The sequence below is a fragment of the Esox lucius genome, chromosome 1 (genome assembly GCF_011004845.1).
Source record: "Esox lucius isolate fEsoLuc1 chromosome 1, fEsoLuc1.pri, whole genome shotgun sequence".
NCBI classification, from domain to species: domain Eukaryota; kingdom Metazoa; phylum Chordata; class Actinopteri; order Esociformes; family Esocidae; genus Esox; species Esox lucius.
This window is the reverse complement of record NC_047569.1, coordinates 21,675,840-21,701,482: the sequence shown is the minus strand read 5'-3', so window position 1 is coordinate 21,701,482 and position 25,643 is coordinate 21,675,840. Positions and strand designations below refer to the sequence as shown.

The window sequence follows — 25,643 nt, the reverse complement described above, 5'->3', positions numbered from 1 at the left end:
ATGGAAAAGCTTTCCAATAGGGTTGTTCCCCATAGGGGAAGAACCAATATTGGTTCCGAATAGAAACCTTTTAAGTTTCCTCAGTGGAAATGTTCTATATGGAATCAGTAAGGGTTCTTCAAATGATTGTTCTACTGGGAGAGCAGAAGAACTCTTTTAGGTTCTAGACAGCACTTTTTCTTATAGTTTTCTTCCTTTTCTTTCTGAGAGTGGTACTTCAGAGGCCAGGGATGCAGCTTTGATCTCAGCACCTCAGCCCATTATGATGGACCGATCATAGGACAGAACTAAAGAGAGATAATTGTTCTTGCTGTGATGTGGTGGGATATTTAAACTTGGCACAGGCATATTTTAGCCTAATTCATATTGTTTCGTTTTAGTCAAACTATGTTACAGTAAATAAAAGGTAAAAGGGAGGGGTAAAAGGTGCTGAGATAAAAGGTGAAAGGGTGTATAAACATTTGGCTTAAGGGTAATTTTCTTTATTTTATACTGTATATTGATATCATTTTTGGCATTATTGTTTTGACAGCCCTGTTTTTTTTTATGGGGACTTTATTTCCAGCATATTTATATCTGTGACCAATCAAAATTATGTTCTTCAACACTACTGTTGTTTGCTCCTTGGGGTTTAAGGCCGGGTGTCTCTGTAAAGCACTTTGTGACAACTGCTGTTGTAAAAAGGGCTTTATAAATACATTTGATTGATTTATATTTGTTAAATTTTATCCTCTTTTTCTCCTTTCTCAGTGTTAGAGATGTGCTGTCCTCACAGCCATTTTCAGTTTGGGAGACTTAAACTTGTGTGCTCAAATGCATCTGATGCTCCGATCTCGTCAAGCACTCTGCTTCTTATCACACTGCCAGGAATTATTCGCTTGTACCCATTTGCTTGGAGGAGCCAAAAGCAAGGTTTGAGCTTGTTAGATTTCGCCAAGACAAGGAAACCCGATCCAAAATTCTACCTATCCACCCTAGATGGGCCTGAGCTAATTAGCAATGTACTTTGCAGGACCCTCATGCACTTTTCGAATGCCTCGACTTTAATCTGATTTTCTGGCCACAATGACGCAGCTTTACTATAACGTGTTGGATGCAGGAGGAATGGGCAGGAGTAAAGACCTGAGTGACTCTGACAAGCTTGGGCCAAATTGTTATGGACAGACAACTGGGTTTGAGCATCTCTGAAACAGCAAGGCTTGTGGGCTGCTTCCGGTCAGCAGTGGTGATTACCTACTGACAGTGGTCTGAGGAGGGACAAACCACAAACTGGAGACAGGGTGATGGGTGCCCAAGGTTCCCGAGGGCAATAAAGGTTCCCGTCAGACCAACCAACTTTCTTTCATTGATGGTTACTGGAGGAATGTGTCACATCACACAGGGCATCGTGCATATGACCGGTCAGAGTGCCCATGATAACCACTGTTCATCATCAAAAGCACCTTCAATTGGCATGTGAGCGTTGGAACTGAACCTTGGAGCAGTGGAAGAAGGCCGCTTGGTGCGATGAGTCCTGTTTTCTTTTATATTATGTGGATGGCCATGTACATGTGTGCCGTTTACCTGGGGAAGTGGTGGCACCAGGATGCACAGTGGGAATATGACAAGCCGGTGGAGGGAGTGTGATGCTCTAGGCAAGGTTCTGCTGGGAAATCCTGGGCCTGGGTATTCATGTGGACGTCAATTTGATACATGCCACCAACCAAAACACCTAAACAACCTAAACATGTTGCAGACCAGGTATACCCTTTCATAGCAATGGTATTCCCTGATGGCAGTAGCCTCTTTCAGCAGGCTAATGTGCTCTGCCACACTGCACACATTGTTCACGAATGGTTTGTGGAACATGATGAAATGACTTACTCCGTTGCACCCCAATTTTTTTTTTCTCATGGCTGTTTCTTTTTGCTCTGCAGCAGGTGTGGGGAAAAAGTTTTATAACATCAAATTACAATAAAATCACGGTGTTGAATCATCATATAGAATCATGCCATGGTCATGCAGAAAAGAACAAATACCCACTGTGAAGTCTAGAAGGATCTGGAAAGGTTCTGGGTGGATGAATGGTCTCAAATCCCTTCCTATTTGTTTTCCAACCCCATCAAACATTGGAGTCTATCCTGAGCTTTTATCTTGGCAGTGGGAGGGTGCATAAAGTAATAAATGCAGAGGTGCTGATAATTGTAGAATTAGTCTTGATGCAATAAGCTTTTTGTTTTTAAAGATTTTCTCTCAATTTACAGTTAGATTAATGCGATTTTTTGTATGTATGGTCAAGTTGAAGAACATGAATACATTTTTATCATAGCCTTTTTTTTCCTGTTTACCTAGGGTGCCAATCATTCTGGAGGGCATGGTATGTAATTGGCACCCACCATAGGTATTGTGATAATATTGTATTTTATGGACCATGGCAAATCCTAGCCCATTTTCTGTCTGAAATTTAAATTATTTGTACTTTAGCCAAAGTTGCATTTAAACTTAGTTTAGTACTTCTGTCAAACCTGAAGGGAATCATTCATCTTACAGCGAAGCCAAACATAACTCATTTGAAAAGCAAATGTTAAACCATGCAAGTGAAGCTTGAAATACCAATTTCCAAAATAACATGTTTTGAAAGGGAATGTGTGCAGTGTTTCTATGATTCAGTATGCAACAAAATGCTCAATGCTTTATCACTGCAGCAGAGAAAGGTGCTTAAAGTAGCGTGAAGTGACTCAGATTAGAGCAAGTTGCTGTGCGTCCAAATGATAAGGTTCCACTTTTCTCCATTTAAAAATTGCATTCATCTCTTTTCAAAAAGGTCTTTAGCAGTATGCCTCACTAAAAACATGAACATTTTGTACCATTCCTTCTGACCTAAGTAAATTTCCTTTTATTTTCCTTTGAATGACTGATCCTGTCCACTTCTCCTTACAGGGGATCCATTAAATTAGATTAGCTACTGGAGTAAAAACAACTCGTATTGAATTTCATAGTTTCTGTAGTCGAAGGCCTAAAAGAAAATTTGAGGATGACATAAATCATAAAGCATACTATAGGTGCTGTGCAACCTCAACTAACAGATAGACAAGATAATTAACACCTGTCTACCTCAATTTAGTATGATTATATATTTTATATGGGAAAGTATGTATAATCCTTTTAAATATAATGCAAAAATATGTGTCCCAAAAACATGTCATAAGATTGTCTCGAGGTGGCCATAAACAATAACTTCTAATGCTGCATAATTCTTGGAAGATCTATGAATTACTGAGTTATGGCAATGTGACATTTTCAATTCAATTCAAGCACACAGGCACAGCAGGGGTACGGAAGAAATCTCTTCCAATTGAAAGCAATGCAGCCAAGCCTGATTTTAAGCAACAACCAAACTTATGGTTTAAATTTTTAGGGTTATAATTACTGGATTATATCTCTCAAATAGATGTTGTGAGTAATAAATAGTCGCTAATTTACTCAATTATACTCAAAATTAACTTCCGGTCCTGTTTATCATAAAAAGAGTTAGTATGCTAATGACACTCACTGTTTATGTGACAAGACTTGCATCTAAATTCCTGTGAAATATATTTTCCATGACAGAAATATACTTTTAAAGCGGTTTGAAACCGGTGGAGAAAAGCAAAAGTACAAAGTCTACACGTGCAATATGCATGGGCAGGGGAAATTTTATTTAATTGAAGCTAACCCCTGTTGTAATTTAGTTATCTCCCACAATGATTCCCATGTGTAGCACCTTTTAGTAAACGTGTGATCAAAACAAATGTAACAATAGCTGAGTAAAATGTAAATTATTGAAATGCGTTCTAAGATGTCTGATTAGTTTAAATGGGGCTCTAAGGCTTTTTACAGGCCCGTGTAGACCACCCTGTCTGAAGTAGCTGAATATCTTGCAAATGTAGTATGTGAAATCCATAATCACATACATCTATGATGTTTTGAGCGGGGGTGCTGATAATGATTGGTTGCGTGGTGGAATTGAACGTATATCGAATTTCTGCTATTATAAACGCAATCCCGTCAGACCAACCAACTTTCTTTCATTGATGGTTACTGGAGGAATGTGTCACATCACACAGGGCATCGTTCCCTGCTGCATATGACCGGTCAGAGTGCCCATGATGACCACTGTTCATCATCAAACGCACCTTCAATTGGCTTGTGAGCATTGGAACTGAACCTTGGAGCAGTGGAAGAAGGCTGCCTGGGGCGATGAGTCTTGTTTTCTTTTATATCATGTGGATGGCCATGTACATGTGTGCCGTTTACCTGGGGAAGTGGTGGCACCAGGATGCACAGTGGGAATATGACAAGCCGGTGGAGGGAGTGTGATGCTCTAGGCAAAGTTCTGCTGGGAAATCCTGGGTATTCATGTGGAAGTCAATTTGACACGTGCCACCAACCTAAACATCGTTGCAGACCAGGTACACCCTTTCATGGCAATGGTATTCCTTGATGGCAGTGGCCTATTTCAGCAGTGCGCTCTGCCACACTGCACGCATTGTTCAGGAATGGTTTGTGGAACATGATTGAAGGGTTCAAAGTGTTTGCCCTGGCCTCCAAATTCCACAGACCTCAATCCGATTGAGCATCTGTGGTATGCGCTGGTTCAACAAGTGGCTCCACCTTGCAACTTGCAGGACTTGAAGGATCTTCTACTAATGTCTTGGTGCCAGATACCACAGAACAACTTCAGGGGTCTTGTAGAGTCCATGTCTTGGCGGGTCGGCGTTGTTTTGGTGGCATGCGGAGGACCAACAGCATATTAAGCAGTTTGTCATAATGTTTTGGCTCATCAGTGTATAAATACGTTTCTATAACTGATAGTGGGTTACAGGGCACCATAATGAACGTAGTTTAGTTGATTATTGATTGTCATTATAGACATATTTATAGAATGAAAACAAACATCAAGTTTTTTGTTAAATAGACTCAAAACATCTGACTTGTTCAGTTGTGTCATCTGTTTGTTTCAAATGGCTGACAGAAGAGTTCTACAGGACATAATTGGCAGGAATAACACACTATCCTCCAGCTACTGTGATGCATCCATATGCTGATGGTTTTACCTTCCCAAAGAAAAATAGGTCAAGCCAGGTCTGTCCAACATCCAACATTAAGTGATTGGGTTTACACTTCTTATTGGGATACAGTAGATTCCTCGACAACCGAGACACATGTCGACTGTAACTAATTCTTGGTGAGACCATTAGCTTGTAAATAACTGGAAAACGATTTGTTTCATTCTAAGTTGTAAGTTACTTGGAAAGTTTTTGCACCACCAGAGTTCTACCTCAATTTCAAGCCAATTAAAATTTTCAAATTAAAGTATGACATAAAAGTTACTATGGGAAGTCTCACCCACTAGGCCAACTTTGAATGGAAGGTGTTCCAGGCTCAATGCGAAATAGACTGGGGGCAAGGTTAACTAACCCCTAACATTGTTTGTCACATCTAGATTTATGATAAGTGTTGTAACATTGAGAATGTTTAGTACTGTTAGTTTCTTCACCATTTTTATAAAAAATATGGGGCAATTTTATGGAGCCAAATTTAGCTCAAATGTATTGACTGTAAGAAAAGAAAAACGTAACTGAAATATTTCATAGTATGAAAAAGCTAAATTCAATCATATGAAAAAAATCGTATAAAAAAATACTTTCATAGTACCCCCAGAACACGTAAAACTTTCAATATCTGTGTCTGTGACCATTGCAACAATGACGTCGATGCAACCTGGGAATAACAGTTTATTATTTTGTTTAAATATGCACATTTAGCCTCGTTTATACAATTCTTAAAATTCTCTCCACAGGTTGCATTGGGAAAGAAGTGCATGGAAAGGCTATGATTTTCAAATTATAATGGTGTGAATCATGGCTAATCGGGTCCGAGAATTCAATCCACAGATAAAGCCCCGCCTCCACGCCAATAGAGGCTCAAAACTTGGTTTTGAGAAAACATGACTCGAACGAAGGTGGGAAGAAATTGTAATCGTAAGAAGAAGCGAACGTGGGAAAAAACGTGTTTGAACGAAGACAATTTAAGAATGGACGCTTCTTTAATAGGCTTGTGATTCCTTTGAGAAGAATACTGTTTTGACATTCTAAGATTTCTCCCAAATTAAATTGGCTACTCGTATTCCTTTTAATCCAATTTAAAATGTGTCTGGATTAAAAAGATATTTAGCCAACGTGAGCGTCTATGTTCTGAGTCACTATGCTAATGCAGTAACACAGTAAATATAGTAATGTATATACTTTGTTGCTACATGAATTAACTTGCATGGGTTATTGGTTATGGGTTATGGTTATGGAACCTTCAAATATACAAAGACAGCAAATAAGTTACAGAGAACACAGTCAACTTCATATAGAGGGACATGCAGCGCTAAGCCATACTTATGGCAGGCTCTCTTTAGAATTTGCACTGACTTTGCATGTCCTATGGAAAATAGACTACGGAAATTTAGTTTCAAGAAAAGCTTGACTGTACTCATTATTTGCAAAAACATGGTTTCATTGGAAAATGTTTGTCTTTCTTTGTAGACGAAGATCAAATAGTACAGATTTGGGTGTTCAATTTGAAATCACCAGGCACATTAAAATATTTAGGTGAGGACAGATAGTGTAGTACAGCAGCTGTATACTATATTTAAAATGTCATGATGCGCTGTCCAATCCTGCCACTAATTTGTAACCTACCCTGGCTCATATACCCCCTACCTTTGCCGTTTCCATCCCTCCTCACTGTGCTCTCTCTCTGCAGGCAGCAGTGTTTTGCCTTGTTCTTCCTCGCCTGCACCGTATAACAACCTCTCCTCTTGTCTACTGATTCTCATATTACCCAACTATCTACCAAGGTTTTGATGGGGAAGTAACAGGACTCCACCTCCCCATATTTAAAATGTTTTTCTGGGTCAAGTGCAAAATATAATACAGTAAAGTCAGGGAGGATGCACCAGTCAGCGCTGGTTTCTATGGTAACTATAAGCCTTTCTTTAGTGCAGTTGTTTGCGGGGCCTGGCTCTCTGTTTTCCACCAGCAGCAGTAGTGAGAAGTGAGGACCATCCCCAAGGGGCTTTAGAGAAAGTGGGGCAACATATCCAATCACTGTGCCTAAAACAAAATCTCAGCTTGCAAATGGATCATCTCATGAATTCCCTACCTTGTTGTTTACAGACAATGGATTGAGACAACAGACACATTTAGGACAACAGTGTGCTACAGCAGGCATGATGAAATATGTAACAGACATCCTGTCACAAGACCTGACATGAATCCTTAACGATGTGACCCTGGCACATAACAGGGAGTGCCATTACTGACACCTGCGAAGTGTGCTCAGAATCCTTTAACAGCCCTGTAGTGTGGAATCCTGCTGCAGATCAGAAATGTGATATAAACAGGCTTACTCTTCTCTTGGTTGTTTTAGTTAAAATGCCACGGTGGCCTAAATGTTAGCCCGCTCAGTGGCCATTGTTGTTGTGAAACCAATGTGTCCGCGTGAATGCTCCGCTACTCGGCTCAGGATATTTCTTGAGATAACATCTTCTGTTTGATTTATAATGACTGTATTTGTATGTGAAGTAATATCATTTTGAGGAGCTCCTGGCTGAGGGCAGGGCAGAATGACTGTAAATAAAACCACCTCCAGACTGCAGCACTGCCATTAATCAACGGACCGGGGTGACTGAGCTCTGTTTCTCCCTGTGCTGCGATTCCCTCAGACCTACTGGTCCGGGATATTTATGTTGATTGTGTGCAGCATCCAATGCTCCCCCGCTTCCCCCATTTCCATTTGTTGTTCTCTGACAGTAATTAAAAGCATGTAGAGAAACCAAAGTCTCAGCTCTCCTGAAACATGTGCGCTAATTTCCCCATAGGGCCTCATTCAGCTGGCCTGCTTTGGCTCTGGCAACTGTCACAAGAGTGAACATGCCATGAAAAACCCAATCCAATTCTTTCACAATGAGACTAGATGACCCCAAATGCTGCAAAGGAACAAATGTATTCAATGGTGGTTGAGGGACAGTGTAACACTGTGTATTCTTTCGCATGGCCTAATTGGAAATGTTGGATTCACCATTCATTGTCATCATTAAGTGATTGTAGTGTAGCCACTAGTTACTCAGCTTGTGGGAGGTGTGATGTAGTGTGCTTGAATGGACTACAGCGTACTGGGACAGAGTTCAGGGTTAGAAGTGGGAAGACTGTAGTATTTTAGACAAAATGGCTGAAGGAAATGTGTAGGATGTTGTCCTGTTACTATAGGTTTTCACATAACAACCCAACTTTCGACCTAGCTGAATTAATTGTTCAGTCCCTTTTCTAAGTATCCTACCAAAAGCAATAAAAGCTTGTAATCGTGTTCTGTCCTTGTTGTCCACACAATATACAAAGCCATTTTTCTTTCCTAGAGTGGGTTGTCAAAATGCAGCAGTGGCTCTGTTTGTGGCTTACCCCTCTCCACCAAACCACATTTGGGAGACATTTCATTACTGAGGACGTTTGTGTGCAGGTTGTATTCGTTTTTTTAGTAATGTCTACAAATTGGCAGATTTCATCTGTCTTTGTAAAACTAGAGTGCAGTGACGTGTTCTCAAATGGAGCTCATACAGTCAAAGACTAGACTGGTTTCATTCTAAAACTCTGGGTAGTCCCAAGCGTTTCAAAGCTCTGTCTGAATATGGAATTCTGAGACAGTGCAGGATTCTGAGACAGTGCAGATGCCAAGTTACATGGCTTTTATATTTAGACAATAGCAGGCCTGGGATATACATTTAAAGTGAAACAATCTTGTCATCTCTTGGGCTATCAGTATAAAGGATAATGACTGCACAGTCACTCATACCAATCACTCTAATCTCTCCATTTAGTTATCTGGAATGTTTAGGACAAATAACTTAGCATCATACAATGACGAACATATCATTGCAATGATAGCAATCATTGTATATGATGTAGTAGTAAAATATAGTTATAAACAGATTTCTTCTATTAGTACATTCTTGGAAGGAGCAACTGGGCTGTATTTCACAACAGGCTGGTATTGTTCAACATTCATACAAGAGAGCAGGCCTACCATGCATGTAGCTGTTGTGCAGTGGTAGGTGGGAAGTATTCCCTCATCTATGAGCAATGAAATTAGCAAACAAATCACACAATATAGTCTGCCAATTTTGGGAGGGAAAATTAAGCTTTGAAAAATATAATAGTCCCAAAAGAACAATTTTGAAAGTACATGCATGGTTGGCCTGCTCTCTTGTATTACTGTATAGTTCAGGTTTTGAACTATAAAGTAATTTATCAGAGACGGAAGATAATCACTTGCAGCTACCTACCCTGAACAGTAAATAAAACAATCAGAATATCCTCTGCTTTATACAGTTCAAAGCACAGGTCAGACAGTAAGGCCTCTTTTTAGCTATATCCCATATTGTAGCAAGTACCAGGTAATTCAAAATATAGCTTTGTCTTATCTTATTTGATGCCCCCTCCCTAGCTGCCCGACCCAGCCTTTCCCAGTCATCTCCCCCCACAAATGTATATGATTGAGTCCTCACACTGGGCTGTCAGAATGGACACTCTTGTCAGCAGGATGTGACAAGCTTTCACCAGACAGTCTGCCATCTCCTTAATGAGGCCCATAGTCTCTTCTATGTAAGGTAAAACTAAAAGAAACTTTCAAAATATCCTCTGACTAATCGCTTTATCATATTGAGATCTTAGAAGAGAACAATCGACGGACAGGGATGTAGAGATGTGAACTGATGGAAAGAGACGTGTCAAACCGGAATCAACCATTCTAATGCGGTTTTGTCAGGTCCTACTCTACAGTACATTTGAGAGTGCCATATAAAGAAGGCCTCGCTGAATGCTAGGCTAGGGTGGATGTCACACCTTACCTGCTGTCTGGGTTATCAATCTCTGATAGCCCCCGGCTCTCTGACTGCTGTCACAGCGGCGTGCATCACACACTTGTCAAACCACCTCTATCTCCACCCCCGGTCCGCTGTAGCAAGCCAGCTAGCCAGCAACACGGTCTCACCACATCGTTTCCATTATGGTGACAAATCCTGCTTGATCTGGCATCCATCTGTGAGGCCCAGAATGGCGTGCTGAGTGAGTCAAAGTCCCTCATCGTCTGTGTTTCACAGATGGAGCTCTGTGCGTGCAGGGTCTCCGGGGGGCTGTCTGGTGGCCTGGACCCGGGGCCTGGGCAGGGTGGAGGGCAGAGCTACATGGCCTGTGCTCCAGGGCCTGAAAGGCCGTATCCTCCGTAAAGGATCCAGGTTAATGAGCAGGGCTCACCGCTCAGCTTCGTCCATTAACCTGTGAGCTCACCCCACAGTGCTCCTTGGCCACATGGCTAGCAGAATCTCCTCGACTGATCCATTCTGTATATGCGTATCTCTTCTCATTTTCCTATTTCCCTGTCTCTTCCGTGACGTGTACGACGGGATTAACTGGAATGACTCCAATCTGAGACACAGTGTTGAACTCAATATTGTATTTCACTGTTTCCAATATGGGTTGAAATTGGTGTGGTTGCAATATAAAGTTAGCACAGTCTCTTATCCAAATGACTATGACCAAGTAATGACAGCTGACACTGTAGCCCTTTAATTTTCTGGTTTTCCCTTGCACCCTATGTAAGGCTTATGTATACTTGTAGGTTGGGCTGTGAAGTACAGCCTTCATTGCCCGCACTATGGGGGATAACCAACAGCATGGATCTCACACATATATTCACCTGGCACTCCACTGCTGGGCTGAAGATTCTGAGCTTGTAAGCAAGGGCATTTGGTTCAAGGACACAGTTCCCTGTTTGTTTTTTTAATAAATATAACATAATCAATTTTGTACACTCTGCTAGTTTAGATACCAGTTCGTTTTCCAGTTTGCGGTGCTTTTCTACAATACTGCTAGATGCACAGCTATTAAAATGGCTTATTGTCAAGCTCGTTTTCCCCCTTCATAATCGAATCAACCTGGAAAAATTGACCTTGACAGACCAGAAATCCTTTCAGAGCTCTGTCTCTTTCTGTCTCATTCCTCTGGTGCAACAGGACATTACAAAGCTGGCTTTCTCATTGCTCCCAGGTCCAGTCACAATCAGCAATCCTTTTATTTCTCTTAGTATTGCTGCTGATTTGATTCCTACTGTCAAAAACAGGATAGCTGAAAGCTGTATGAAAGCACAGTTTTCTCAGTGAAATAACACATCACACACCCTTAGTTTGCTAGTAACAATCGTGTGAATGAAATAGGCAGAAACTAATCCCACTTGACCTCGTTCTTTTGAAAGGTCTAAATGGTTATTCAACAGACAAAATTATATATATTTTTTATAGAAGGTAATTTAGGTGATGCTATGCATATTCACTAAATGCGTAACTGCTGTTGTTGGTTTGTGTTACACAAACAACTAAACTATTGTAAATATCTGTTGAATAAAAAAATAAAAAGGAAGATTTATTCATAAGATTGAATTTGCAACTAAATTCTATGGTGTACCAATACCAATTATATGTTGTAATGTATTTTATATATTGAATATATATACAAATTGGTTAAAACGTGTAATATTTAGCTGCCATCTGGATTAGACATCTGATGAGGATGTGCATCAAAGAAACAAATGGAGGGCAGTCAGGGCACAAGAGGCCTTAAAAGATGAATTGACAGTCTCATGTTACAGCCGTGAGAGAGCGAAGAGAAAATGGAGGTGGGGAGCTGCTGCTGAAATTGCAGAGAGGTGGTTCCAAGGGCGGATAACAGCTCTCCTGTGTACTGTACCTAATCATCTGCACTGCTTCATTGGACAACAGTTGTATCGCGTAAAAACAAGGCTATAAGTAATATGTCCACCTGCATTATTATGCTGAGTCATTGGTGTTCATCCTTGGAGCTGTGGGCAGGAATGTCTGTTGGCCATAACTGGAGCATAAAACCCCTCAAGTAGGTCAAATTATGATTCATGGTTCTATTGTGTGTATCTTGTCTCGACTGGGCTGTCTGAAGGATGTTTGCTCTGCCTGGTCGCTCTAGTATTAATTTAGGTGGGACAATGTCAGTGTGACCTGTTATGTAACTCCGCCCACACTAGACTGTCGTTTCTTGCTTTCATTAGAGCAAAAGAACATTGATGTATGTAAAATATGAAGATCTTTGTGGGTAGCAACAAAATATCTTCATAGAATTTGTCCTTTGTTTCCTGGAAGACAGCTGTGGGAAGCGTTAGGTAGCATCTAATGTTGAAGATGACAAAGGACGGCAACCTAAAGTGGACATACTTTTTTCTGGAATACTGAAATACTCCCATGTCCCAAAGTACCTGTTGATTACGCCATGCCCACACATATTCCCCTTGAAAATGTCTATCTCAGCGATTGCTATCACCACCCAGTGATCTTAAATCTCAACCATGTTTTACGTCATGTCCTCTTTGGTATTTGGAAAGATTACCCAGTGAGGTAAAAGAGCTGGGTTTTCCATGGATACGTGAATCTGATTCACAGGAATAGAGTGAGCTGTTTTAAGGATGCTGGGCATTAAAGAATTGTCTTTTTTCATGGGATTATCTGAGAGGGTGGAACTGAGTATTCATACAGAGCTAACTGGCACAGTGAGATCTGTTCCTATCCAAGTGGAACATTTCTCCAGGCATTCAAAACATGTAGGCTTAAATCACATAATCCCTTTCAATATCATGTCAATATGATAACATTAACACACAATACATCTGTGCAAGCTTACTGTTAAAGGACTGGTATGACATCAAATCATTTCATTTTCATTATTAGCGCAGGTTAGTATTACTAGATGGCAAGGATGTTAACTGAGAGTACATCCTACATGTAAACTGATGATGAATGCAATTGACACTTGGAAAGAGAAATTTTTTTTTCTTCAGTTTTACCCCTACACAGACAAAAAGAAATGTTCAAGGCCTGGAGATATTGAGGCAAATAATTTAATACCCCAAAGTCAGACCCAAGTACATCTCAGAGGCTAAACACAAAGCTGTGTTCTTTCCACAATTGCGTCTTGATTCAAATGAGCCTATCACAGTTCTGGATGGCATAGCGCCATCAGCATGAGTAAGCAATGTTTCCTGTAGTTGGCTAACTATGACAGTTCTAGAAAGCTTCTTGTAATGCTTTTTGAAATAATAAGCTTATGCAAGCATTCAGTTGACACTTTAATATATGAATTAGTCACTACATGGCAAATGTTTTCTATTAAATGTTTTCTCATGCAGCGAATGCTTAAAAAACATTGAACATTTATTGAACATTTAGTATTGTAAAGAGCGATCGGATGCACATACTTTTCCTAAAGCTTTTCATCTGACAGCAATCAGTAAAATCCCTTGCACCCACAGGTTAATCCTCAGAGTTCTGAGGATTGAAACATGAGATGATAGAACCCGTTCAGTAGAGCTAACCTTCTGATGATAGAAATGACCCTGATACAGGGCTCCTCATGGCTTCAAAGACCTTGCCCAGGCACTTCAGCAAAATCAATACAGCCCTCCCAGGGTTGGCTGGGAGCACTAGACCAGCATCCATTATAGCTTTCACACACTTGTTTACCTTTGCATTAAGGAGTAACATTAACTTTGTTATGAAAGATTTTACCTGTGGTGCATTACAGTAAGAAGAAAGATGGAGTGAGTGAGTGGAATACTATCATGCTGGGAGAAGGCCAGTCTTCGGGAAGCTACTTTGAGTAGTTGAATATTTTACCAAGCCAATTAGTTCACAGTAAAATAACATAAAGGGGCACTGTGTAGAATCCTGCCCCTAACATTTACACGACTGAATTTGAACAATAACACAACTTGTCTCCTCTTCTTTTACTGAACGAGACTGGAATAGTATTAGCTGGTCCAGGGTGGATTAAGGTTGGGGGGATAGTAATGTGAGTGTCTAAAGCGAGTGTGAGGAGACTACAAGTCAATGCAACTGAAAGATGGACCGGTGAGGGTGTTTAAATGGGGAATATCTCAGGCACACAGAAACATTTACCTATAACATTAACTGCAGATGTGTTTTGATAGTTTATGGTTGCATTTTTGCTGTCGTTACAGTATTTTCTTTTAAGTTAGCTTCAGAGTCTATTCCCCTAGATTCAAAGTAAATTATGTCAATTTCAAATGGGATGAACAGATCACTTTGGGGTCATGTTAAAATAATGTATTATGTAATTAACGTATTGAACACAGAAATAAGGATATAAGTAAGAATTAGGCAGGTCCAAAAAGAAAGTCAGGATTTGCCTACTCCACTCTTATTTTCCTCTATAGAGTGTTCCAGTAGACACCAGACCAGTTGAGTTGAATGTAGTTCACTTCTTATCAAAACTAAAATAATCCTATAGAAGTGTATAGTTGCCAAGAAATGCTTAGAATAATTGTTAATGTGCTCCCTCATCTCCTATGTGCTGATTATTTATGTAGAGCTGGAGAAAGTGCTGAGCATGGCTGAGCCTAGAAATAGGACACTTGTCATCATCAGAACCTGCAGCTCACATGAGAAGCTATAGGAAGAGTGTGGCAGAGAGAGAAAGCATATTACTAGATCTTCAGTTCCACACTTTTTTGATTTTTTCATGAGAACTAAGAAAACGAATAACCATCCAACAATCATATGGTCTGCTTATAGGCCTGCAAAACACAAATCTACAAGACTCCCAGATATAGCATCTTCATATTCTGTGCCCACTATTTACACAATAATTATTCATACGTTTGAACTGGTTGAGTACTTTATCTTAGTCCTTATTTTACTAGGTTTACTTCCTGATGTACAGTATTACAGAAGATGATTTGGGTGTCTGACTTGCAAGTACAGTATCCAAGCCTACTTTTTCTAAATAGACACTTAATCAGAACAGTTGGTGGAGCATGTCTGATTTGATCTAATTCTTCTCTGCAATAGTTATTTTTGCATATTACTAGGGTAATCATTCTCTAAACAATGCCTAGACGCTTTAATACACTCTCTGAAGAGGAATCAAAGGGATAATTTCCTAACATTTCATGGCAGAAGGCACAATACATGCTAAATGCTCTAACTCTAAATTCATGCATATTTGAGTTGTTGTCTCTGAACTCTGTGGATGCCTCAGTCGGAGCCTGGGGTTGTTTTCTTCCCCTGGAGGTCATATTGGCCACCCTCAAGGTATTGATCTGGTCAGAGTGCCAACTAATGAGAGGCCTGCTAAGAGAGCCGTATGTAATCAGTTAAATTGCCATCAATGGCAGGGCGTGAGGGTGAGTTGTAGACCTATGAATGAGGGAATAGGGTCAGAAATGTAGATTTAGGATATTCCAGAATTTTTCATTTTTCAAACTTTGATGTTTGTGAATTATAAATTTTTTATCCCAAGAAATATGCCAAACGGTGTCATTGTATATCAGTCTACTGCATTTTCCCATCATTGGCATTAATATAAAGAAATGGAAATCACAGTCAATTAGGGCCATTACCTTGACAGTCCTGACTGGTATCTAATGAGAACCATGCCATGCTCCGCTGCCTTTGTTTTTAAGCCAGTGATGTGAAGAAAATGGAAAACGACAGCGTTAACACTTTAGTCAAACCTCACAGCTTAGCATGCAGCGTATCCCTACAGCCAAACCTGTAATAAATAATCATGTTGTACTTAAAGGTGGACATGCATGGAGCTTCATAGGGTTTTATAGAATTACATTCTTTATTAGGATCAATATGCTGGTCTGAACTAATTCTATCTATATGTTATTAGTCCAGGCCATGGCAACTGCAGCCATGATCAAACATGTTGTTTACATCACAGAAGACTGGCCTCTTATTGTTTGATTTAGCTTTGTGGCAAGTGAAGCTGATTGACTCATTGAGGAAATTATTTCTTTGCCCAGGTTTTCTCACACTATATGCAGATGTACGACCTTCATTTGAATAATTTTTCTAAAGCAGGAAAATCAACTTGCAGAAACAGGAGATGTGAATTATTATGTGGATTATAATCAGTGTTTCAGTGTTTGATTTATTTTTTTGTGAATTCATGTCTGAACTTTTGAAGTCTAAATTTAGAGTAATTTTAGACTATAAATACACAAGATTTACATTTCCTGTTTTTGCAGGAAATGAGTCTTATTGTTAAATTAAGATCTTGATCATACATTTGTACTGAAACCCATTCTGTCTCTTCAAAAGTGTTAGAACATTGTCTGTATTTCTTCTCTATTAACAATATCAACCTAAAATGGAAGAAAGGAATTTCTTTATTGGGATAGTGTCAGATTCATTGAATAATGTAATGTAATACCTGCAGTTACCAAAGGGGAATGCCTTTTTAAACATTAATTTCCTTTGTTATTAGCACAAAGAGTAAAGCTTTTACAAAACATCTGCTTTTGTGACATTATAGTCTCCTTGGTTCAGCCCATAACAAAGTGTTAACTAGTTACAATAGCTGTCTGCTTGAGGGACTGCATTAGTTGCACATGATAGCAGAGGATCCAAACTGGGTACATCAGATAGGAGGAGGGGTAAGCAAAACACCTCACAGCTAACATTTAGTAATCTAATGAATCATCAGCCTTTCACTCCAGCACCAGAAACGACATAGTTTGAGGCAATACATGAGTCTGAACATATGTAATGTTTTTAATCATACCATTTATGCTCTGAACTGGGCATAACAGGGTGCTGAAACAGGTGGTTGAGTAAACATGTCAATCAATTTTAAGAACAAGTAACAAATATAGATTTTGTTTTCTATATTTTATAAATGCAAGTATACAATTTTCATTAGCTTTTTGTGCCGGCACTCTAAGAGAATAATGTGTTAAACCAAATCATTTATTACCAATATTACACACAAACCATCATCAATTAGGAGTTTCTGCTATTATCATATTGATCAAGGGTGTAGGAGTTTCATATTCGAAGGGACACATTTAAAATGTTTGCCAAGTATCATTTTTTTATGTGGCAACCAATGTATCTGCTTCTAACATTGGTGGGTGGACATGTCTCCCTGCCCCCCCTGCTCCCACACCCTTGATATGGATTACTTTATGCAGTTGCACTCTGTCTTTACATTTGTCTTTACAAGTAACATAATGTGTTCATACTTTCATTTAATAAAATCATACTCCTGTATTCCCAACACAACCCCACATTTTTATGGTGGATAGGGATGATTTTAGTGTGCTCTCTATAAATTATTCTACTGATGCTTACAGTGCGAAGAATATCAATTGATCCCATAACAGTTGGATGCTTCAGGGACCATGTGCAGCAGCTGAACAAAGTGTGGCATGCAGGCACTAAATTGTACTTGTCACCCCCCTCTCTTAGGTCAGAGTAATGCTAGCTAATTGGCAGCACTAAAATCTTACTTTTACAAAGAAATTGTTACATCATGTTGGATGCATTTATTTGACAAAATATCCTTCTAGATTTTATTCGATTAAATAGTGTTCATAGTATACTGTCAAGAATGAAATAAATGTCATCTGACCCCCTGAAAAGTGTAGAGAAAGATCTTTCCATGTCCATACAATGGATACAAGGGCTTATAAAGGACATTTAATGGCCTGCCTCAACGTCACTGTTCATGCTAAGTGATGGAACCATTATGTTTGGAGTTTGTCAGTCAGAGGTTTGGTTGGTGAATCTGTCTGCATTTGGGAGAAGAGGCTGCATTATTATGGAAGGTGCCGATAAGGGACCCCCGTTGAGATCATAATCAAGATGGCTGCTGTTGCAATTGAATTTGACAGAGGAGAATTGGAGCAATGCCTTTGTTATCACAATCTCAGTAAAAGCGGGTAAGGAAAATAGACTTCCTTTCTTCATTTCAAACCTTCAATTAATGGTCTTTGATAGCCTTGATCCCACTCAGTTGGCTTAGTGGGAAGTGAGGAAGGTGGTGGTGCATTGTTGATTCCCAATTGCCTGTTGATAGAGGGGCCATACGTATCTCCAAATGTTAAATACTAAATGTCTATTGCAAATGCAGTTTATGCTGTTTGCAGCTGTGTTCAACAGCATAAATATTTAGTATCTGTTTTCAGTACAAAAGTCTATAATCTTGGTTATTCTCTAGCTCTGCTAGATTGTCTTGTATTTCCTCAGTGTCAGAGTAAAGACTGCTTTTGTAGATCTATACACTGTAGTATTTTATTTGAAAAAAGTAAGATTTTATTTATTTTTGTTTTTACAGCGACTAGAAAAGAATGTCAAATAATGCGGCAATGCGCTGTGATGGCATCAAAGATTAAACTGTCAATTGAACCCTGGTTTAGATTAGAACCGGAATATATTCTTAGAATGTTATTTGTGCCAGCACATTAAGGTGCAACTTTTTCTTTCTTCTTCCATGTAGCCTGCTTTGAAGTCATCATTGAGAGAGCATTTGAGAAGACTACAGATACTGGTGAGTGCATGCTTTTAAAATAAAATTCACTTTATTTACATACAGGATTTAGTTGGAGCTCCCAGGGCCACTGCAACAGGTGAGACATGGCGTTGAGAAAGAAGACGTACCAAACAAAGCAGGACTGTAGCCTATACCATGTAATAGCCTCTTCTTATTTCCACCATCTGTAACTTGAAGATTTATCAAATAATACGATGTCTAAAAGGCAAGTATGCATGCACGCGCAGGGACACGCACGTAACACAAGCGTGCACTCATCCACATGCAGACACACAACTCTGTTCCACATAGCCCATGTTCCCTTCTAATTCTAGTGTGGCTATTTCACTGTGGTTGTGTTTTGTTATCCTCTCACATAGGCAGGGTCGGGCTGGCGCCACGGCTGTTTGCCTCCCAGCCTGCGCGAGGGGACTCGGCTCCATTATCAGAGCTGCTGCCTCGCCACCCTGCAGCAAACCCAGCATCCTCGGCTCCTGCAGATTTAATTTCTTATCTCAATAGGGAAAATAGCCCCTCTGATGAGCAGCACCACCACCCTGGACTGCTGTGAACACAGCTCCAGAATACATACAATAGATGGATCTGATAGATGAGGAAAAGCACTGATATTCCTCTCAGGAATTTTGAGTTAGTAATATATATTTGGAGGGATTTGCTTAATAAATAATTTTTACTGAGATAGGGGAAGGGGGAATCTCTCTTCAACAATTCAGTCCAGGAGAAGCTAAGAGTGATGTTTTATAAAGGTCTGCCATCAATGATATATCAAGTCCATGAGGAGAATCTCTAGTAGATGAATATCAGTGTGTTGCTCTTGTGTACTCCTGTCAGCCAGTCTTTAGGTTATTGATTGCAGACCATTCAAGAAGAGACAGGAAATAATTTTGAAAGAGGATTAGTGATGACCTTTCACCTTTCCCCCTGGCTGCATTTTCAAAGGCAGCCCAATTCGTATGCTTTTTCACTAATTGGTCATTTTAACAATCAGATCTGCTCTGAAAAATATCTCACGTGAAAAGATATCTTTGGTCAATAATGTCTGATTTGCCCTGCCTGGGAAAACACAGCATGTGAGTCACATTTCCCGCCTCTCTGGTTGCATTTACAGACAGCCCATTTCTGATGTTTTTGCATTAATTGGTCTTTTGACCATTCACATCATATATTTTTCATTGCTGATCGTATTGATCAAAATACCAATTTGTTAAAGAAATAACATAATTGAGAAATCTGTGCAACCGTCATATCATCTATCATGATATCACCCATCCAAAATAATTATCATTTTTTTTAATCTGTGACTTACCTTGGGAAAGAGGTCAGTATTATGACAAAATATTCAAAAATGCTTTGGTGGAGCAAAACGCTCTGTCTACATTTGGGGAAGAAAATCTATTTATGCAAGATGCTGTACCCTTTTACTGTTTTTTCCACTGAGGGGCCTTCTAGTTTTCTAGCTGAGCATAAGGGTTAGACATTTCTTCAGTTTTTTGTTGCTTTTGCTCACAGCTTCATCAATGTCATGCACAGCCATCGGAAAAGTAATTGTGTGTCAACTCTTCTAGGCCCTAAAACAAAAGTCATTATGGTAGCGGAAAGTAACATGACCTGATATACCTTGGGTAAATTAGTTTTCCCAAACATAGCCTACTGTAGGGGTACCAGTTGGTAAGACTACATGATTAGTAGTCTCTTTTATTTTATAATGAGAAAGCTTAGAGTAGCTGCATCTTAGAGTAGCTGCGGCTTAACCTCCACAGGGATAATTTATAGAAATAATGAAAGTTACATTATTTGAATTCCTATGTTTATGTGGGTATTATTCTGTGTAGCTTTATGTGAAATCTATAAAAAAATCTCTACATGAAGAACAAAAATTCATCATCGTCATGCCTTTGAGGATTGACAGAACAATTAACTGACTGACAAGGAAACCAGCAATTACATTATTTGGGAGATACAAAGGACAGATATGTGTTGTACTTAACAACATAAGGAACTTGGAAAAACATTCAGAAGCACTTTTCAGAGACATTGACCCCTGTGTTCTCAGAAATATTGCCCCCAATCTTCTCAGAGATTGGGATATTGGCTACTGTTATCATCAACTTCATCATCAGAAAATATACTTAGAATGTGTCTTAGGTCCCCAGCCACTGCTTATTTATTAAAGCCTGCCCTGCACTGCTGATTTCATTATTGCATAGGAAAAGAAAGTGATGCTGTCAGCTCATTTTCGCTTATCTTATCCTACTTTAAACAGAAAATTATTACCTCGCTCCATCCCATCATACTCTCACACCCTTTTTGATTATCATTGAGCATTAAATTGACAAAGCAATAGTGGGAAATTGTATCAATTGCCAGCTATGAATGCTCGTTGAATCGGGGTGAACATGGGGCTCTTTTTTAATTGTATTAGCTTCTTTTTTGGGGGTAAGTGACAAGAGAGAGCTTCTAGTGTGTGATTTTATTAAGATAAGCAGGAAAGTGGATAAGCTGGTCGTTTAAACAGAGATTACCTTATCCACACTTTTCTTAGGAAAGTGATTTTGGTCTCTTGGTGATGAATTGAATATAGAAAATTAGAGTGACACTGCTAGAACCCAATTATGCATCAGCGGTTCTGCAGATCACTGTGACGCTATTTTTATTTGATGCTACACTAATATCAGTCTTGTATAAGAATCACCAACAACCTAGCTGAGGCTGCTAGGCAGAGCTAATAGAATTAGCTTTTTGATTCATCTTGTTCTGTAGTCTTTTGGTCGTATATCTGTTGTTTTGCGCATATATCTCTGTCACTGTGAATCTAGCCCATTATGCAAGGAATGAACAATAGCAGCACAAGACACAGACACATTGGTTTCAGTTATCATGTTTTATTGTGTGTATACATGGAAGACAGACAATTTATATCCTTCAACTGTCAACAAATAGCTCATATTTGTTATATCGAATTGATGAATTGAAAACCTCCGAGCTGCATCTAGAAGCCAACCTTACTTAGCCAACCTGCATACTTACGGCTTACAGTTTATAGATCGCTGTCTGAAGATGGCCATTGGGCAAATGCAGAAATGTTGACGGTACAACCAAGACATTCATGTTTGCTTATAACTTATCAACCTCAGCCAAGATACGTTTGACAATTGCTGATAATCTCAGCCAGGAAACGTTTGACAATAAGTGATAATTAAATGTAATCCATCGGGGGTAAAAAATAGTTTCAGCTGTAGAGATGACAGAAATGGGAAGAGTAGGTTGGGTGTGACAGAAGAGACATGATTCGTTCCTGTTGGGGGTAGCATTTATAGTGAAACATTATGAAACAGACATGGTTGCTCTTTTTCAAATCTCATAGATATGCTTTTTTTCGTGTAATTTGCTGATTTCACATATTTAGATTTGCCATTCAGGGTGCTACTTCTCTTACTTTCCTACCCTGTAATTAACAAAGGGGCATATAACCTCCTTTCGACTCAGTGTCACTGTTTGCATAATGGTTGTTGTGAAACGTCAACTTAAATGTCAAATAACATTCTGAATACTCAAACAATGGCCGCCATTTTCAGGAATGCGTAGCCTCCGACCTGACAACAGATTCATGAATGAATCCTCATTAGCTCAATGACATGCGTGTCTCAAACACACAAGGGATGCTGTTGGCACTTCTGTTGGCTGAAAAGCGTTGTAATAACAGCCAGTTGGAATTTGCTGCCAGGATATAATAATGTGTTTATTTGTGTCAAATTGTTTGCATCTGTAAACAATTTTGGCAAACACACTAAAACTATACTAGGACTATACTTTTTTTTATGAGCCTATTAGCTATACAGTACTAACTGTGCCAGTGTGTTGGTTTAAATGGAATCATTCCCAAAAACTGTTAGAGGAGAAATATAGACTGGACACGGTGAAAGTTAATACTCAATGTTAAGGTCAATTTAACAGAGTGAATCAATTGTGACATTTCATTTTTTCATTTAGCTCTTTTGAAAGGAGTATTCCATCACAATATTCATAATTTGGTAAACACTGATGCTACAGAGTAGTTCTTGGACTCATTTTTCATGTGTCAGTGCGTCAGCCCACGCCCACAACAAAACTCCTGAGTTGACAACCTGCTGTAGTAATAAACCTAATCTGTCATCATTAATGTGCATAGGATAAGGCACTCTGTCAGACATACAAATAAAATAAAGGAAATAAAGTATAGCTTAAATACAGCACATTCCTAAATGATGAGAAAGAAGCTCAAACAACATATTGTCTCATTGGTTAGTATAGTGTAGTAAACATGCATTCTGGGTCTTTTGAGATTAAGAAAAAACATTGTTCGGGATGGATGTTACCCACATGGTTTTGATGATACGGGGCATGAATTGTCACATAAATACGTGACACAGTATACAATTCTCAGGGATTCTTTTGACTCAACAGCACTACTTTTACAACCAGAGACAACAATTGCGGAATATAGGGCTTATACTTTTACATAATGGAAAGTATTTCTGCTGCTAGACTAGTACTCTGGATTGAACTCTTCCACATGTCGTTGCAATAATAATAACTTATTGGTTATCCAACCTCATTTGTAAGGTTTATAATTTAGCAGATGCTCTTATCAAGAATGACTTAACAATAAGGGCACAACAACAGATTTATCCTACCAGATGGGTGATTTAAACTAGCAACCTTTTGATCAGTGACCCTACACGCTACCCACTATGCTATCTGCCTAGCTTTGTTGTTAAATCAGTTCTATCAATACTTTACTGAAGGACCTTACTAATGTTGTACATTGGGGCAACAGAAAATGGCGCGTCATTTAAAAATGACTTAAAAGCCTAGAATTTCACACAGATTGAGTCCATGTAACAGTTATTAAGCTACATTTTAATCCTGATTTCATTTAGACGTAATACTTATGTTACAAATATGCTGTATTTTGTTTTGTATTTTTCATTATCTAGTACACATTTTATTTTCACTTTGACATTATAAAATGTAAAGATCTGTCAGAAACAAATCTCAATTAAATCAATTTCAAACCCACTTTATAATACAAGAAGATGTGTTCAAACTTGGAAGGGAGTGAATGCTTATTAAATTAGCAAGGCCCATTATAGTCCATTAGTGTGGTGATGACACACTAATGTACAGTATGGTAAATAACGTTCCTACGCCTTGTATTCATTTATTATATCCCCACTTGTCATTAAAACAACCCTCTAATAAGTGAGAACACCCATGTTCTGTACAAATAATGGATGACACAACCGGACGAGTCTGATTTTGGAGTTCAGTATTCCGAGGTAATGTACAGAAGGGAGGTGTTTTCGTAACGAAGCCTTGTACCACACTATTGGAACAACTACATCAGCAATAATGTACTAGCAAAAAGGGTTTTTGTTTAGGTTTACGTGCTTTATTAATGAATTCATGCCCATGTTTTGGGTACTACCCAGTCATGTAAATGAATTTTCTATTAGTAAATGGTTGCTTTTGTTATTTATTTATTATTTTAATAGCCTGTTAATTGATCAAATTGTCAGGTTTGAAAAGAGAAGAATGTTGCCAGAATAAACAACTGGTTAGTGTCTATCAATATACAACTAATTAAATTAATGACTGGATCTGTAGCAAACAAATCATGAAAACAACATAAATTCACTAATATAGTAAACAAAAACATAAAAAGCCTTGGCAACGGCGGTAAAAGGAGGAAAACCCTTACGTTAATTTTGATCTTAATCATTTTCTAAATGCAGTGGTTTTGTGGCCATTTACATCAGGATGTGTCCCGTACATTAGTCCCAAAGACAGCCAACTGTTTCATATATCAGGAATTAATGTGCATTGTAGAGGTCACTTCAACACAATCAGCCGCAAGTATACAACAGTATTATGGTATGATAAGCTTATATTTCTGTAGACAATGAAATGGCGAATTAAATGAATTGATTTGTACGTAGTCTATTGACAACATTTACCAGAGCTGTATAAAAGTTATGCACAAATAAAAATAAATCACTTCCCTCTTGGATTACATTTGTTCTACCTTAAAACCCATAGTAGATTGAATGGTAAAAACAGACAAATTACTAACAGGATAAATTGCATATTTTAAATTGCTTAATTTGCACAAGGGATGAGGTTGGAAATAATACAGGAATGGCACAATATTAAAAGCTGCACAGGGGGCACATTTTCAACCTGTGTCTTGGGGCCCTGTATCATCACAGTTTGCTGTGCAATGCTCTCCCTGGATTTGGGCGATCAGTGCCCTCTGTATCTCACTGGTGGTTTTATGTTGTGCAGTGCATGCTGCCGAAAGGCTGGCTAATGTGCTTGGTAGGAGGTGTAGCTACTGTAAATGTACCAGGGCTTAGGTTTACACACAGCAGCTCAGTGTTTTCATTTCAATTAGCTTCTGAATGTAGCTAAAGAATGTGCTGACTGATACAAAATAAAATGAAAATGCTGTCTCTTAAGAAGATACCCTAGTGTTATGCTAAACTAAAATGTTCTCAGTCTAATTTATCTACAATAGTGTGCTAGAACGTATAAATCTTCTGCAGAAAGTTTTTCAATCCAGTAAAGGATCTCCTAAGGCAGAGCAGTTCACTCTCCATGGACAACCCTGTATGAAGTCTGCAGATCAAGACATTATTTGGATTCTGACACCTGCCATGTTAATACTGTAACGACTCAGGAACCACTAACAGATGCATTCATTATAAACACATGCCAGAAAATTCATAAACCAAATATGGTAAATCTAATACATATGCAAATGAAAGGTATAACCATGACAGGCAGAAACAGCATAATAGACACCCTGGTCTCTCTGTAGGAAATGAAGCCTCTTTGTGCTGCAAAACAAGAAGAACTATCAATTATTCAGGACCTCTCTGATAGCTTCCCATTTACAGTCGCTTGCTTTAGTATGGCTGAAGACATTCCTTCTGCTTTATTCCTCTATGATCTGACTGCCTTAATACGACAGCAAAATAAATGGGACCACTAAGTAGGACCCTAATATTTAATTTATATCTTAGACTTCTCTGCCTGTATCTGGTATGCTTTATGTAGCCCTAAAAGCAATTGGAATATATAAACTAACGTGAAGGGGAGTAAGAATATGGCATATTATTACTGCAATATGTAAATAACATGGTGAAGTGTGGCCTC

General features: G+C 38.9%; 1 protein-coding gene across 4 annotated transcripts in view; it reads left to right on the top strand.

Annotated features, from left to right (window-relative positions):
- The window catches only part of lrfn1 (leucine rich repeat and fibronectin type III domain containing 1), a 102,379-nt gene that overhangs the window by 31,912 nt on the left and 44,824 nt on the right, over positions 1–25,643 (top strand). For all 4 annotated transcript variants that reach the window (XM_034292437.1, XM_010892197.3, XM_034292434.1 and 1 more), the window contains exon 2: positions 18,393–18,443. The gene's annotated coding sequence lies outside the window, so the exon portion shown is untranslated. The remainder of the gene's footprint in view (positions 1–18,392; positions 18,444–25,643) is intronic.